The sequence below is a fragment of the Vombatus ursinus genome, unplaced genomic scaffold (genome assembly GCF_900497805.2).
Source record: "Vombatus ursinus unplaced genomic scaffold, bare-nosed wombat genome assembly UNPS02014821.1, whole genome shotgun sequence".
Taxonomy (NCBI): domain Eukaryota; kingdom Metazoa; phylum Chordata; class Mammalia; order Diprotodontia; family Vombatidae; genus Vombatus; species Vombatus ursinus.
Window position 1 is genome coordinate 27,453,464 of NW_020954599.1, and position 17,982 is coordinate 27,471,445.

The 17,982-nt window shown below is 34.6% G+C and overlaps 1 pseudogene; it reads right to left on the reverse strand.

Moving 5' to 3' along the window:
* Positions 1 to 16,644: 16,644 nt before the first annotated feature.
* LOC114024400 overlaps positions 16,645 to 17,982 on the reverse strand; it is a 64,043-nt pseudogene continuing 62,705 nt past the window's right edge.

A 17,982-nucleotide genomic window follows, 5' to 3' on the forward strand; every position in this document is an offset into this window, starting at 1 on the left:
AACTTCACAGAACAATCTTGGATTCAGTCAAAAGGCTGTATCCAAGGACCTAGAAGCCACTTAACACTGTTTGCCTCAATTTCCTCATCTGTAAAATGAGAAGGAAATGACAAACTACTCCAGTATCTTTGTCAAATAAACCCCAAATGAGGTCACAAAAAGTCAGACATGACTGAAATGACTGATCAACAACAAGAAGCGTTTATTTAGCTACTACTATGTGCCAGGTACTGTATTTTGTACTAGAAATACAAAAGTAAAAATATATACATCCATAATTATCTTACTTTCTTCTGGAGGGAAGGAACATAACCTATAAGTATATACAAAAATACATACAAAGAAAACACAATATAATTGGACAGATTAACTACTAAAACTGGAGGTTGGTGGAGGTTAAGGTAAGGTCTGCAATAGAAAGTGGCAATTGTGTTGTGTCTTGAAATAAGGATTCTGTAAGGTAGATGGCAGGAAGAAAATCAGGCTAGATCTAGGATTAAGGGGACAGTTTATACAAAGGAGCTGATACAAGACATCGAATATCCCATATGAGGAATAGCAAGTAGTCCAAAGTAATTCTGGTCCAGTCTAGAAGATGGATTGGAGTCAGATTGTGAAGAGTCTTAAAAAATCAAACAGAATTTGACTTTTTTTTTTCCTTAGAGATGATAGGGAGTCACTGAAGATTCATGAGCAAGGAAGTTGCATAATCATATCTATGGTTTGGGAATATAAATTTGTCAGCATCTCTGTGACGAATATTTCCATTGAATGATTATACTTTCCAGCATGTGGGGTTAATAATCTAAAGAAGATATATGGAAGAACCAGAACACAAATCAAATAGAATGAGCAGAAACGGGTATGTTCCAATCTGCATTGGGAGAGGGAACCAGAGGTACATCAAGTAAATTGATAATCTAGCAAGCTGCAAACCCTGAAGTGCAGGTCCATGCTGGGGATAGGAAAGAGGAATGTCACTATCAGGAGTTGTCAAAGGTAGTTCTGCTAATTTATGTCTTCTGGCTATTAATCAACAGTATTTGTACATACTGGTAAACCGTACTAACCACCTTAGTGTGGGCCCTTATTTTCTCATGTCTAAACTCTTGTAATACTCTGATAATTAGTCTCCATGTTTCAAATCTCTCCTCACTGTAGTCCATCCATTCAATTGTCAAAATATTCTTTCTAAGGAGCAGATTGACCAACCCACCTATCCATTCAGTGAGCTCCAGTGGCTTCACATTATCTCCAAACATAAAACCTTTCATTTGACCTTTAAAGCCCTTTATAACCTGTGTCCTTTGTACCTTTCCAGTCTCCTTAAATCTTTTCCCATTAATGTAATCCCATGAAACTGGCCTTCTGGCTATTCTTTGCAATAGACATTTCATTGCCTGACCCTCGGAATTTGCACTAGTTCTCTTCTATGAATAGAATTTTCTTCCACCTCCATCTTCTGGCTTCATTCAAGTTTCAAGAAAAATGCTACTTTCTTTTTTTTTTTCACTTTCAAATGTTCTTTTGTTATTAACTTATTTATCTATTAATTTATTTTGATTTATCCATAATCACTTCCATATACTTTTGAGTTTAAAAAGTTTCTCCCCCTTCCTCCCCACTACCCTCCCCAAGACAGCATACAATCTGACATAGGCTATACATTTACCTTCATATTAAACATATTTTTACATTAGTGATGTTCTAAGTAAAATTAAAACCAATAGGAGGAACCATCAGAAAGAGGAAACAAAACTCAACAGAAGAGAAAAAAAATAGCAATTCAACTTCCATAGTGCTTTCTTTGGATGTGGATAACATTTTCCATCACAAAGCCTCTGGAGAGGTCTTAGATCCTTGTATTGCCGGGAAACGTTAAGTTTATCAATATTAGTCACCACACAATGCAACTGTTATTGTGTGCAACATTCTCTTGGTTCTGCTCACTTCACTCAGCATCAGACCATACAAGTCTTTCCAGGTTTTTCTGAAGTCAACCTGTTCATCGTTTCTTATAGCACAATAGTATTCCATCACATTCATATACCACAGCTTGCTCAGCCATTCCCCAATTGATGGGCATCCTCTCAATTTCCAATTCTTTGCCACCATGAAAAGAGCTGCTATGAATATTTTTATACATGTGGGTCCTTTTCCCATATGCATGATCTCTTTGGGATATAGCCCTAGAAGTGCTATTGCTGGGTCAAAGGGTATGCACATTTTTTATAACCCTTTGGGCATAGTTCCAAATTGCTCTCCAAAACGGTTGGATCATTTCACAACTTGACCAACAACACATTAGTGTTCCAATTTTCCTACATCTTCTCCAACATCTGTCATTTTCCTGTTTTGTCATGTTGGACAATCTAATAGGTGTGATGTGGTACCTCAGAGTTGTTTTGATTCACATTTCTCCAAATCAATAGTGATTTAGAGAATTTTTTCATATGACTATAGATGGCTTTAATTTCTTTATCTGAGAACTGTGTGTTCATATCCTTTGATCGTTTATCAATTGGGAATGACTTGTATTCTTATAGATTTGACTTAATTCTCTATATATTTTAGAAATGAGACCCTTATCAGAGAGACTAGTTGTAAAAATTCTTTCCCAATTTTCTACCTTCCTTCTAATCTTAATTTCATTGACTTTGTGCAAAAACTTTTAAATTTAATGTAATCAAAGTTATCCATTTTGCTTTTCGTAATGTTCTCTATCTCCTGTTTGGTCATGAATTCTTTTGTTCTCCATAGATCTGATAGGTAAACTATTTCTTGCTCTCCCAGTTTGCTTATAGTATCAGTCTTTATATCTAAATCATGAACCTGTTTTGACTGTATTTTGGTATATGGTGTGAAATTTTGGTCTATGCTTAGTTTCTGCCATACTCTTTTCCTGTTTTCCTAGCATTTTTTTTTTCCAAAGAGTGAGTTCTTATCCCAGAAGCTGGAGTCGTTGGGTTTATCAAATCATAGATTACTATAGTCATTGACTACTGTGTCTTGCACATTTAACCTATTCCACTGATCCACCACTCTATTTCTTAGCAAGTACCAAGCAGTTTTGATGATTGCTGCTTTATAATACAATTTAAGATCTGGAATGGCTAGGCCACCTTCCCCTGAATTTCTTTTCATTAGTTTCCTTGATATTCTGGACCTTTTGGTCTTCCAAATGAATCTTGTTATTATTGTTTTCTAACTCTATAAAATATTTTTTTGGTACTTTGACTGGTATGGCATTGAATAAGTAAATTAGCTTAGGTAGAAATGTCATTTTTATTATACTAGCTCAGCCTACCCATGAGCAACTGGTGTTTTTCCAATTATTTAGATCTGACTTTATTTGTGTGAAAAGTGTTTTGTAATTGTGTTCATAGAGTTCCTGGGTTTGTTTTGAGAGGTAGACTACTAAATATTTTATAATGTCTACAGTAAGTTTAAATGGAATTTCTCTTTCTATTGCTTGCTGTTGGGCATTGTTGGTAATATATAGAAATGCCAATGATTTATGTGGGTTTATTTTATGACCTGCAACTTTGCTAAAGCTGTTTATTATTTCAAGTAGTTTTTCACTTGATTCTCTAGGATTCTTTAAGTATAACATCATGTCATCTGCAAAGAGTGATAGCTTTGTTTCTTCTTTACCTATTCTAATACCTTCAATTTCTTTTTTCATCTCTTATTGCTAAAGCTAACATTTCCAGTGCAATATTGAATAACAGTGGTGATAATAGACATCCATGTTTCAGCCCCAATCTTATTGGAAATGCTTTAGCTTGTCCCCATTACATATTATGCTTGCTGAAGGTTTTAGATAGATGCTATTTATTATTTTGAGAAAGACTCTATTTATGCCTATGCTCTCTAGTGTTTTTAATAGGAATAGGTCTTGTATTTTGTCAAAAGCTTTTTCTGCATCTATTGAGATGATCATGTGGTTTCTGTTAGTTTTGGTGTTGATATGATCAATTATGCTGATAGTTTTCCTAATATTGAACCAGCCCTGCATTCCTGGTATAAATCCTACCTGGTCATAGTGTATTATTCTTGTGATAAGTTGCTGTAATCTATTTGCTAATATTTTGTTTAAAAATTTTGCATCTATATTCATTAGAGAAATTGGTCTATAATTTTCTTTCTCTGTTTTGACTCTTCCTGGTTTAGGTGTCAGCACCATATTTGTGTCACAAAAAAGAATTTGGTAAGACTCCTTCTTCGTCTATTTTCCCAAATAGTCTATATAGTATTGGAAGTAATTGTTCTTTAAATGTTTGATAGAATTCTCATGTAAATCCATCTGGCCCTGGAGATTTTTTCCTAGGGAGTTCATCAATGACTTGTGCAATTTCTTTTACTGAGATGGGGTTATTTAAGTATTTTACTTCCTCTTCTGTTAATCTGGGCAATTTTATTTTTGTAAATATTTATCCATTTCACTAAGACTATCAAATTTGTTGGCATATAGTGAGGCAAAATAATTATTAATTATTGTTTCAATTTCCTCTTCCTTGGTGGTAGCTTCACCATTTTCATTCTTGATGCTAGTAATTTGGTTTTCTTCTTTCTTTTTTTAATTAAATTAACCAAAGCTTTATCAATTTTATTGATTTTTTCATAAAACCGGCTCTTAGTTTTATTAGTTCAAAAGTTTTCTTAATTTCAATTTTCTTAATTTTTCCTTTGGTTTTCAATATTTCTAATTTGGTGTTTAATTGAGGATTTTTAATTTGTTCTTTTTCTAGTGTTTTTAGTTGTATGTCCATTTCATTGATCTCTTCTTTTTCTCTTTTATTTATGTAAGCATTTAGAGATATAAAACTTCCTCTAAGAACTGCTTTTGCTGCATCCCATAAATTTTGGAATGTTGTCTCATTATTGTCATTCTCTTGAATGAAATTATTGATTGTTTCTATGATTCATTGTTTGACTCAATTATTTTTAGGATTAGATAATTTAGTTTCCAATTATTTTTTAGTCTATCTTTCCATGGCCCTTTATCACATATAATTTTTATTGCATCATGATCTGAAAAGGATGCATTTAATATTTCTGCCTTTTTGCATTGGATTGTGAGGTTTTTACGTCCTAGTAAATGGTCAATTTTTGTGTATGTGCCATGTACCACTGAGAAAAAGGTATATTCCTTTCTATCCCCATTCAGTTTTCTCCACAGGTCTACCATACCTAACTTTTCTAATGTTCTATTCACCTCCTTAACTTCTTTCTTGATTTTTTTTTGTTTTGTTTTTTGTTTTTTGTGGTTAGATTTATCTAGTTCAGAGAGTGGAAGGTTAGGGTCCCCCACTAGTATAGTTCTGCTGTCTATTTCTTCCTGTAACTCCCTGAACTTCTCCTCTAAGAATTTATATGCTATACCATCTGGTGCATATATGTTTAGTAATGATATTACTTCATTGTCTATGGTGCCTTTTAGTAGGATGTAGTTTCCTTCTTTGTCTCTTTTGATAAGATCTATTTTTGCTTTTGCTTTGTCTGAGATCAGGATTGCTACCCTTGCTTTTTTTTTACTTCAGGTGAAGCATAATATATTCTGCTCTCGGCTTGTCACTCTTTTTCAAATGTGTTTCCTTTAAACAACATGTTGTAAGATTATGGTTTTTAATCCATTCTGCTATCTGCTTCCATTTTATGGGAGAGTTCATCCTATTCAAATTCACAGTTATGATTATCTGTGTCTTTTTCTCCATCCTTTTCCCCCCTGTTTATGCTTTTCTTTCTCCTTTCTCCCCCTCACTAGTGTTTTGCTTTTGACCACTGCCTCCTTTAGTCCTACTTCCCTTCTATTATCCATTTCCCTTTATTCCCCTTTACCCTTACTGCTTCTTCCCTCTCTTCTATCCCCCCTCCCTTTTTTTTTCCCTTTTCACTCCTACTGCCTATAGGACAAGTTAGATTTCTATACCTAACTGATTGTGTTATTCCCTTCTTCAGCCAAATCTGATGAGAGTAAGGTTCAAACAATGCTCACCCCCTCCCTTCTTTCCCTCTGGTGTAATAGGTTTTTGTGTCTTCCTGTAATGTAATTTACCCTTGTCTGCCTCCTCCTTTCTCAGTACATTTCCTTTCATCAGACTAATCCACTTACTTGGATTCATTTAACCCACTTGATTAGATTTTTTTTTATCATTTCATCAAAGTCAACTTATATCCACCCCCTTTATGCATATTCTTTTAACATGGCGTAATAACAATATAGTTCTCAAGAGTTGCAAGTGTCATCTTCCCTTGTAGGGATGTAAACAGTTTGTCTTTATTAACAACATATTGTATCTTTCTGTCCCATTTACCTTTTTATGTCTCTCTTGAATCTTATACTTGAAGATCAAATTTTTTGTAGAACTCTGGTCTTTTTATCAGGAAGGTTTGGAAGTCCCCTATTTCATTGGATATCCATCTCCTCCCCTGAAAAATCATGCTCATTTTCACTGGGTAGTTGATCCTTGGCTGCAATCCAAGCTCCTTTCCCTTACAAAATATCATGTTCCACGTCCTACGGTCTTTTAATGTAGAAAGTGCAAAGACTTGTGCAATCTGACTGTGGTTCCATATTTAAATTGTTTCTTTCTGGCTGCCTGCAGTATTTTCTCTTTAATATGGTGATTTTGGAATTTAGCTATTATATGCCTTGGTGTTTTCAATTTGGGATCTCTTTCAGGTGGGGAGCGGTGGATTCTTTCTATAGGTGTTTTACCTTCTGGTTCTAAGACTTCAGGGTAGTTTTCCTTTATGATTTCCTGAACGATTCTGACCAGGCTTTTTTTTTATTTTCCCATCATGATTTTCAGGTAGGCCAATAATTTTTAAATTGTCTCTCCTGGATCAATTTTCCAGGTCAGTTGTCTTATCCATGAGGTATTTTACATTTTCATCTATTTTTTTTCATTTTTTTTGTTTCTGTTTGACTGATTCTTGCTCTCTCATAAAGTCATTAGCTTTTCATTTGTCCAATTCTAATTTTTAACATATTGTGTTCTTCTGTTAGATTTTGTACTTTCTTCTCCAATTGGCCAATTGTATTTTTAAGGGATTTATTTTCTTCAGTGTACTTTCTTCTCCAATTGGCCAATTGTATTTTTAAGGGATTTGTTTTCTTCAGTGTGCTTTCTTCTCCAATTGGCCAATTGTATTTTTAAGGGATTTGTTTTCCTCAGTGTACTTTTTTTTCTAATTGGCCAATTGTATTTTTTAAGGACTCCTCTCCCTCTCTCATTTGATTTTTAAAAATCCTTCTTGAGCTCTTCTAAGAAGTCTTTTTGGACTTCAGCCCAGTTCATATTCCCTTTTGATGCTGCAGATGTGGGTTTGCTGACAATGTTGTCCTCTTCAGAATTTCTGTCTTGATCTTCACTCTTCTCATAATATGAATCTATCGTATGTTTCTTTTTACTCATGGTGTTTCTTTATTCCCTGGCCTTTAATGAGATTAAGCTTTCCTCCTGGGGAGCAGAGGGCACTAACCCACACTTTCTATGTTGGGAGCCTAGGTCTTGGTCACTGACTTTGTGTGCTGGGACCTCTGGCAGCTTACCTGGTATTGGGCTGGAATCAGCAAGGCTGGGACTTTCAGGCAAATCTAGGTTGCCTGCTTTTCCTTTTGTTTAGCTTTGTTCAGCTCCTTTTAGATGGGTGCTGCAGGGTATTTATCTGCCTGGGGCCCCTTGCACTGTTGTCTACTTTAGTTCAGCTGAGGCACTGGGAGACTCATTTGCTGTAGAATGCAGAGGCACTGGGATTGCCTCCAGATGTGCTAAAGTGGATCTTTCCACTAGCTGGCTGGGCAACTTCCATTCAGTACTGCTACCCTTCCCCCAGGGTAAGAGGGGCCTTTCCTGTTTATCCCTCTAGCTACCTGGGCTACTGCATTGCTGCTCTCTATCTTTCTTCTGGTTCAGCTGTTCCAGGGTTTTTTCTGGGGAGATATTTTCTGGGTTTTCAGAGGTTGATAGGGGAGGGTAAAAACAACTACCTTTTTACTCCACCATCTTGGCTCCTGGAAGTGGAAAACAAAATTCTACTTTCTTCAAAAATCATTTTTCAATTCACATTAAAGCTAGTACCTTCCCTCTAATATTATCTTTAATTTGTCCTGTGTATATAATTTTGTTTGTATATATTTCTTGTTGTTTTTTTACTTGCATGTTATCTCCTCCATTAGATTGTAAGCTTCTTGAGGGCAGAGACTCTTTTTAAATTTTATTTGTGTCTCCAGCTCTTAACACAGAACTTAGAATATTGGTGTTCAGTAAACTGAACTCTTCAGAGAATCTGACCCCATGGAATATAGCACCTCAATACCATCCACTGGGGTTTTATTGGCAAAGATACTGGAGTGGTTTGTCCTTTCCTTCTCAGGTGGATTAAGGCAAACAGAAGTTAAATGACTTGCTCAGAGTCACAGTTAGTAAGTATCTGATGCCAGATTTGAGTTCAGGTCCTCCTGACTGCAAGCCCAGCACTCTATCCACTGAGTCACTTAGCTACTCCAGAACATACTAAATGTTTAATACTGTTGACTTGAATTGGCCATGTACAGCAATGATTTTGAACTCAAATAGAAATGGTGGGTCACTAAACCACAAATAAGGATTCCTGTGGCCTACACATTGACTTAGAAAACCACATATTAGCATTATCTATGTTATAATGCATTTTAATTTGTTTTATTAAAAATTTCCTGAATACATTTTAACTTTGTTCAGGCTATACTCCTGTGGCCTAATATTTGTCCCCTTTGATGTAGACTAGAACATAACACTCCTAGACTGTCAAGGAAAGTTACAATTAAGTGACTTTGGCCTTTGATGAAGATTTGTGCACTATAATAGATTTAGTACTACAGTTACAATTGCTTGACTACTGCAGTTATGAGTATTCTTTTAAAATAAAAAAAGTAGTCTTAATTGAAATTGAAGTTTATAGGCTTGTATTTTTCCTCAGTTGGAGCTCTTATCCACTTTTCACTTTCTCTTTTTAGAATTTCCACATAAGATCAGTGATGTTTGATTGTTTTCACATCTTAGATGACAGACTCTTTCACGATAATATTCATGGAAAAAATATGTTTTTTTAGTTGCAATTGCTGAGTTTTTTTTTTTCCCTTCCATAGTAGTTGACTGTATGGCAGTGGTTGTGGAAAGAGACCCTGGAAATTATTTATCCATGAAGCAAACCAACTCTAGTTTTATATCAGCTCATCACTAGGGAAATTTTATTCTCTACTTGTTTGGAGTGTTTGGTATGTCAAACAATAGGAAAGTTGATTACCTTTATAAGATTTTTTTCCTTAAAAGTGAACTTCAAGTTCAAAAAGTGGACCAAACCTAAAACAATCTCTATGTGACCCTTGTTCTTTAAGAGATTTAGTACACATGCAAATGAGAAAATAATAATGTCAGGGAAAACAAAATATACCCTTCCCCCACCCCCAACCCCAAATAAAATCTTGAAAGCCAATATTTTATTTTATTTTTTTTAATGTTGCATGCTGGTACCATTACATCCCTCCATAATACCATTCATTATCATATGAATACCATAGTGATCCCCATAGCAACTAATTGTGTTTGCTTAAATAATAAATGGTTTCCAAGATCCAGTCCTATTATTAAGCTTAACCATGGGATACTACTGTGAGCTTTATTGATCTCTACCCCAAACTGATTGTTACTCTCTCATAACTTTCTGAAAAGCAGTTCATGTAGGAAGAAATTCTGTGGCTTTATCTGAAGCATATGATGAATTAAAAAAAGTAGGAGAAAGCAGTTCTGTATTTTTTTTTTTTCTTTGGCTTACAGGAACAAGAAAATTTCAGGTTGTGGAAAATAAGCTGAAATGAATATGGGGATTATTTCATTTAACATAATTATGTCATGGGGTTTTTCAAATTTCATTAGAATATTAACATAACATTTGATCTAAAATATCTTATATTTATTGTAATTAATCATATTAATACCTGGCATTTCTACAGTAATTTAGTCATTACAAAATTTTCTCTTCACAACTTTGTGGTGTAATAATACAATCATTTTTATTATTTTCCAGATGCAGAAACTGAGACTCAGAAAACATAAGGTAATTTGCTCATGATCACATAACTAGTATTTTGCAAGAGTTGAAATGGGATTCTTTTGATTTCATATTCAATACACAAGAGTTCTATTTCAGAACTTTCATAAAAATACATTTTTTTCCAGGAAGACCTGTTTTTATTTTTATTTTTTTCCAGGTGAATTTTTAAAATTTTTTTATTAATTTATTTTGATTTATCAACAATCACTTCCATATGCTTTTGAGTTTAAAATTTTCTCCCCCTTCCTCCCCACCACCCTCCCCAAGATGATGCAGAATCTGACATATGCTATACATATACATTCCAATTAAATATATTTTCACATTAATGATGTTGTAAGTAAAAATTAGAACCAATAGGAGGAACCACCAGAAAGAGAAAACCAAACTCAACAGAAGAGAAAAAAATAACAATTCAAATTCCCTAGTTTTTTCTTTGGATGTGGATAGCATTCTCCATCACGAGGCCTTTGGAGATGTCTTAGATCTTTGTATTGCTGGGAAGGGTTAAGTTTATCAATATCAGTCATTGCACAATGTGGCTGTTATTGTGTATAACATTCTCTTGGTTCTGCTTACTTCACTCAGCATCAGATCATACAAGTCTTTCCAGGTTTTTCTGAAGTCAGCCTGTTCATCGTTTCTTATAGCACAATAGTATTCCATCACATTCATATACCACAACTTGCTCAGCCATTCCCCAATTGATGGGCGTCCTCTCAATTTCCAATTCTTTGCCACCACAAAAAGAGCTGCTCTGAATATTTTTATACATGTGGGTCCTTTTCCCATTTGCATGATCTCTTTGGGATATAGCCCTAGAAGTACTATTGCTGGGTCAAAGGGAATGTACATTTTTATAGCCCTTTGGGCGTAGTTCCAAATTGCTCTCCAAAATGGTTGGATCATTTCACAACTCCACCAACAATGCATTAGTTTTCCAATTTTCCTACATCTTCTCCAACCTCTATCATTTACCTGTTTTGTCATGTTGGCCAATCTGATAGGTGTGATGTGGCACCACAGAGTTGTTTTGATTTGCATTTCTCTAATCAGTAGTGATTTAGAGAATTTTTTCATATGACTATAGATGGCTTTAATTTCTTTATCTGAGAACTGTGTGTTCATATCCTTTGATCATTTATCAATTGGGAATGACTTGTATTCTTATAGATTTGACTTAATTCTCTATATATTTTAGAAATGAGACCCTTATCAGAGAGACTAGTTGTAAAAATTCTTTCCCAATTTTCTACCTTCCTTCTAATCTTAATTTCATTGACTTTGTGAAAAAACTTTTAAACTTAATGTAATCAAAGTTATCCATTTTGCTTTTTGTAATGTTCTCTATCTCCTGTTTGGTCATGAATTCTTCTGTTCTCCATAGATCTGATAGGTAAACTATTCCTTGCTCTCTCAGTTTGCTTATAGTATCAGTCTTTATATCTAAATCATGAACCCATTTTGACTTTATTTTGGTATATGGTGTGAAATTTTGGTCTATGCCTAGTTTCTGCCATACTCTTTTCCTGTTTTCCCAGCAGTTTTTTTCAAAGAGTGGATTCTTATCCCAGAAGCTGGGGCCTTTGGGTTTATCAAATCATAGATTACTATAGTCATTGACTACTGTGTCTTGCATATTTAACCTATACTACTGATCCACCACTCTATCTATTTCTTAGCAAGTACCAAGCAGTTTTGATGATTGCTGCTTTATAATACAATTTAAGATCTGGAATAGCTGGGCCACCTTCCCCTGCATTTCTTTTCATTAGTTTCCTTGATATTTTGGACCTTTTGTTCTTCCAAATGAATCTTGTTATTATTTTTTCTAACTCTATAAAATAATTTTTTGGTAGTTTGATTGGCATGGCACTGAATAAGTAAATTAGCTTAGGTAGAACTGTCATTTTTATTATATTAGCTCGGCCTACCCATGAGCAACTGATGTTTTTCCAATTATTTAGATCTGACTTTATTTGTGTGAAAAGTGTTTTACAATTGTGTTCATAGAGTTCCTGGGTTTGTTTTGAGAGGTAGACTACTAAATATTTTATAATGTCTGTAGTAAGTTTAAATAGAATTTCTCTTTCTATCTCTTGCTGTTTGGTTTTGTTGGTAATATATAGAAATGCTGATGATTTATGTGGGTTTATTTTATAGCCTGCAGCTTTGCTAAAGTTGTTTGTTATTTCAAGTAGTTTTTTATTTGATTCTCTAGGATTCTCTAAACATATCATCATGCCATCTGCAAAGAGTGATAGCTTTGTTTCTTCTTTGACTATTCTAATACCTAGTATTCTAATAATTAGTATTTTGCGAGAACTGGAATGGGAGTCTTTTGATTTCATATTCAATACACAAGAGTTCTATTTGAGAACTTTCATAAAAATACGTTTTCATACATTTGTGCTGTTGTTGAGTCATTTCAGTCATGTCCAACTCTCTGTGACCTCCTTTGAGGTTTTCTTGGCAAAGATATTGGAATGTTTTGTCATTTCCTTCTCCAGCTCAATTTTGCAGATGAAGCCCTGAGGCACACTGGGTTAAGTGACTTGCCCTGGGTCACATAGCTAGTAAGTGTCTGAGGTTGGATTTGAACTCATGAAGAGGAGTCTTTCTGACTTCAGGCTGGGTACTTTGTCTACTATGCCATCTAGATGTACATTTTCATACACATAAAGACAAAAATAATTGTGTCTTGGGGCTTGGCAATGGGTTGTATTGCAAGACACCACTTCCCTAATCTCGGTCCCAAAAATCTTATAAAGCTTAACTGTACAGCAGGAACAAAGCAGTTATAGATAGAGAACCCTGACATAGATGGATCAGATATGATATAGAAGTTTATGAATTAAGAGAAATAAAAACAGCAAATTAAACCAATACCCTCTCACCTATTCCATCCTGAGGCAGACATTTAAAAATCTGAATTGCCCACAGCACATATAAAGTGGAAGGAGTCCTTAAACCTACTGATTACAGCTGAGAAACTAATTAAATAAAGGTGGTGGAATTAAAAAGAACCTGATGGGGGAAAATGACAATTAAAATTAATTCAATAAGGAAAGAAACAAGTGTTATGCTAAGGAGCTGGGAAGTAGCAGAAATCCAAACTTCATAGTCTCTGATTTCTAAAAAGTTTGCAATAGTTTAATTTAAACAAATTAAATTTGATAAGCACATTAAATATCTTGCAGTACCAGATAAGGTCCTGGTTCTGAGTATACCAATATAAGTATAGAAAAGCTTTGTACTCCAAAAGCTCATTATCACATTGGGTTCAGGGGCTATAGAATAATTCCATGCATGGCTATGATAGAAAAGAGTGAGATAGGTGCGAAGAAATAACCTGGCCAAAGAAAGGGCTATGAAAAATCTGAAGTGTGTATTTACACAGAATGAAGATTACTTCAGAATCTGAAAATCGAAAAGATATTTTTTTCCCTCATTCCATTCATAATTGAAAATAAATGCCATACAAAATACCATACATAGTCCCTCTAAAATATTCCTGGTGAATAATTGCATACAATAGGAAGAGATACCAAGCAAGGGATACATATAAACATAGAAGATAAAATCTAGAATTTTGGGTGCTTGAAATAAAAAGTTTTAGCACTAATAAAATAAATGCAAGTAGGATAAGAAAGGAAACTTTTGATTGGGGCAAAACATTTGCATAAAATATCTGTGCTATGAGTAAGACAGCCAATATGACAGAGAGAGGGAGAAAGAGAGAGAGAGAGAGAGAGAGAGAGAGAGAGAGAGAGAGAGAGAGATTCCCAAATGAGTAATGGTTGAAGAATATGGAAAAAAGAGCTTAGTAGAAGATTTGCAAACTGTAAGCAACCTTGTGAAAGACTGTTCCAAAATTACTAAGACAAATTTTAAAACAAATTATAACTCTAACCTCATACCCAGAAAAATAGAAAATATGACAAAAAGATGGGATGAGTCCACATAGGCATGAGATACGGATACAGAAAGATAGGAACATTAATATGTGATTGGTGAAGATTTCAATTGGTCTAATTATTCTGCAAATGATTCAGAATTACCTAAATCCAAAAGTGACTGAAATGTTCATAGTCTTTGAATCAGAGATATCAGTACTGGGAAGTCATCCCAAAATGGTAAAAAAAATAGAAAGATGCCCCCTCCATGTATGCTAAAGTATTCATTGTATCATTTGTTATGGTAGCAAAGGAAAGAAATCAACCTGATTATCCACAAATTTAAGCATTGATTCAAAACATTTAGTATATGAATATAATGAAATATCACTGATATAGAAAAGGATAAATAGAAAGAATTTTGACAAGGAGAGGAAGAATTGTATCAATGGATATAAATGAATTAAATAGAACCAGGACAACAAAATACACAATATTTGCAATGATGTACATAGAAAAAAACAAAAAACATAAAAACAAAAGAAAACAAATTCTATGTAATTATAAAAATCAGTCTTAGAAGAGATAAGAAAATGAACCTCCTCTGTTTCTTTGCAAAGGTAAAGTTGGAGTGTTTAATCCTGAGAAAAATTGCAAGAACTGTCAGATATGAGGATGTGTTGGTTAGTTTTGCTGAACTTTCTTTCTTTTCTTTCTTTGCAAAAAATCTTGAGTTAGAGGCATAGCTCTTCAGATAGGGAAAGAGAAAAAGTAATTTTGAGAACAAATGTAATATAAAGACAAAAGATAACATAAATTGAATCTAGACCTAAAATTTGAGTGAGACAGGTGACTTTGCACAACTATCTCTCACTTAAATTCAATTCACTTGCAAGTCATGTCATCACCATCCTGATGCCATGGTCCTCTTCAAAAATGAAAGACAAATAACAACCGATCCTTCATCACTGAATGGGCATTGCCTCAGTCAAACTGAGACCTAGAAAGGACCTTAGCTTAATAAGGCCAAGGTCTCCCACTGCATCCAGGGCCATCTCTTGTAGTCCTGATTTATGTCTTGCCACTAGACCCAGATGGCTTTGGAGGAAAAAGTGAGGCTGATGACTTTGCACAGCCCTGCCTCACTTAAATTCAATTCACTTGCATGTCATGGCATTACCTTCCTGATGCCATGGTCATCTTTGAGAACAAAGAACAAATAAAACCTGAAATCAGGAAGACCAGAGTTCAAATCCAGTCTTCTGTTTTCCTCAGTTTCCTTACCGGTATAATGAGCAGAAGAAGGAAATGGCAAACCATTTCAGTATCTTTGCCAAGAACGCCTCAAATGGGGCCAAAAAGAGTTGGACACAATTGAAACAACTCAACAACAAAATTTGTTATTTTAAGTTTTATTAAGCAATGCAAATTGACTATTCATATGCATGTACTATCTAAAGCAAATGATCAATATTACTTAAAATATCTTCTGTCAGAAAAAAGAAAGAAGGAAAGAAAGAAGGATAGTGAGGACAAAGTTCAAGATTGTTTTAATAATCACTCCTTTTGGCTACTGTTCCTCTCCCTTTCAAATAATAAGACTGTAATTACTTTTGAGGGAAGATGTTTGAATGATATATATAATATGATATCCAATTCATTTTATTCAAACAACAAACAAGAAAAAAGACAGAAATACAATCTATAATCTAATTTTGTATGCAATCACTATTTTCAATATGTCTGATTCCAATTGCACACACACACACACACACACACACACTACTAATTTTTTTGCGGCTGATGTGATAGGTCAACAATTCTATTTACAATCCTCTTTTAGCATCTGCCATGTTTTATAAACATAAAATGTGCCAAAGAAAATAAACAATGAAATTAAATGTTGCTGAATGATTAAGATTTCATTGAGTACTTTACATTTTCATTCAAAGAAGAATGTGCTTTATAATTCCCTCTCTGAATTTAGGGTTAGTCACTGCAATTACACAGCATTCTGTTTCATTTTAATTTAATTTTTGACATTATTATAGTCATTTAAAATATTATTCTCCTGATTTTAGTTATTTTATACTGTATCAAGTCATATAAATCTTCCCATGTTTCTTTCAAATTTATTTTAATCATTTCTTGCAGTATAATAATATCTCATTACATTCACATACCACAACTAGTTAAGCTATTCTCACATCAATGGACACATCCTTTATTGCTTGGTTTCTGGTAACACAAAAGAATTCTCCCAATGGTATTAAGTTATATGTGAAGGTTTTCTGTCTTTAACTACCTTAGTTTGTTTCACCAGAAATGATGTTGAATCTCAACTGTTTCTCAACAGCAAGCCAGTCAGTCAATCAACAAACATTTATTTAATAGGCTTTTTATACTCTCAAGGAGTTCACATACTAATAAGGAAGACAAGCAATGAAAGGGATATGAAAAGGTGGTGGGGGTTACAAAGGTACACTGTGCAAGGGGCAGGTTATAGAGGTCCAGAAAAATGCATTCTGGTGGAAAATGAAGAGACATCTAGCCTGGGCATATATTTTTAAAAGACTGTACAATTGCTTTTTTTCCAAAATTTTAGGAGCATGTGACAGGAGAGCACAACTTCCTCTAAGGTTCAATTTTAGAGGTTCTTAATGGGCTGGTGGGGCTAATAAGGATACTTCTTACCCAGTGTGGTTTAAGGGAAGACTTCATTTAAATCCTCAATGATTATCTGTTCAAAAGGCATTATATTCTTCATCTTTTCCAGCTCTTTCTCAAGTTTTCCAGTTGTAGAATTTGGGGTTTTCATTAAATCAGAACAATTTTTTTTTACATCTTCCAGTTCCTTAGCATCCACTAGTGCAGTGAATTTATCTGCAGGACACTGAACTTCTCCTCAGTCTTCCACAAGGCCAAACTTGGTCACATTTTCCTTCCAGAAAGCCCAGTTGATCATTTGCAACTTCTTGGGCAGACCAGCCAATCTGGTAGTAAGATAATTCAGTATGTGATTTCAAAGCATTAGCAATGCCTCTCTGGTTTGGGGGTATGATCTTCCCAAATGCTACCCAATCAATAGCTTTCAGAGAAAGCTTTCATTCAGTCACCTTGGAACTTCACCAACCAAGGTGGAATACTTCCAAACATTTTAACTGTAGATTCTTGAAGGAGTCTCCTGTCTTACAGTCATCAGAAGATGGGGCAGATTATACATCTGAGGCAGGAGATGAAATAATCTTTAGAGCTGAAATGATCTTCAGTATTTAGAGGTTTCTCAAACATGATGAAATAGTCTAAAGAAGTGCAGGAAGCATGTGATGTAAGTTTTGTGATTTCCATCTTGTATATACATACTCACGTAATAGATATGTACACATTTACATATTTATGGTGTATTTAAGTGGCACGATGGATAAAGTCAGACCTGGAGTCAAGACAACTTATCTTCCTGAGTTGAAATTTGGCCTCAGACACTGTATTGATTGTGTGACCATGGGCAATTTGCTTAACACTGTTTTTCTCGGCTTCTTCATCTGTAAAATGAGCTGGAGTAAGAAATGGCAGATCAGGGGCCGCTAGGTGGCACAGTGGATGGAGCACCAGCCCTGAAGTCAGGAGTACCTGAGTTCAAATCCGACCTCAGAAAAAATATTTGACACTTACTAGCTGTGTGACCTTGGGCAAGTCACTTAACCCCAATTGCCTAAAAAAAAAAAAGAAAGAAAGAAATGGCAAGCCACTTCAGTATCTTTGCCAAGAAAACCCAAAATGGGGTCAAAAAGAGTTGGACATGACTGAAACAACTGAACAACAACAATACACATGCATGTAGATGTCTGTCTATCTATCTATCTATCTATCTATCTATCTATCTATCTATCTATCTATCTATCTATCTATCTATCCATTTATCTATCTATCTATCCATTTATCTATCTATCTATCTATCTATCTATCTATCTATCTATCTATCTAT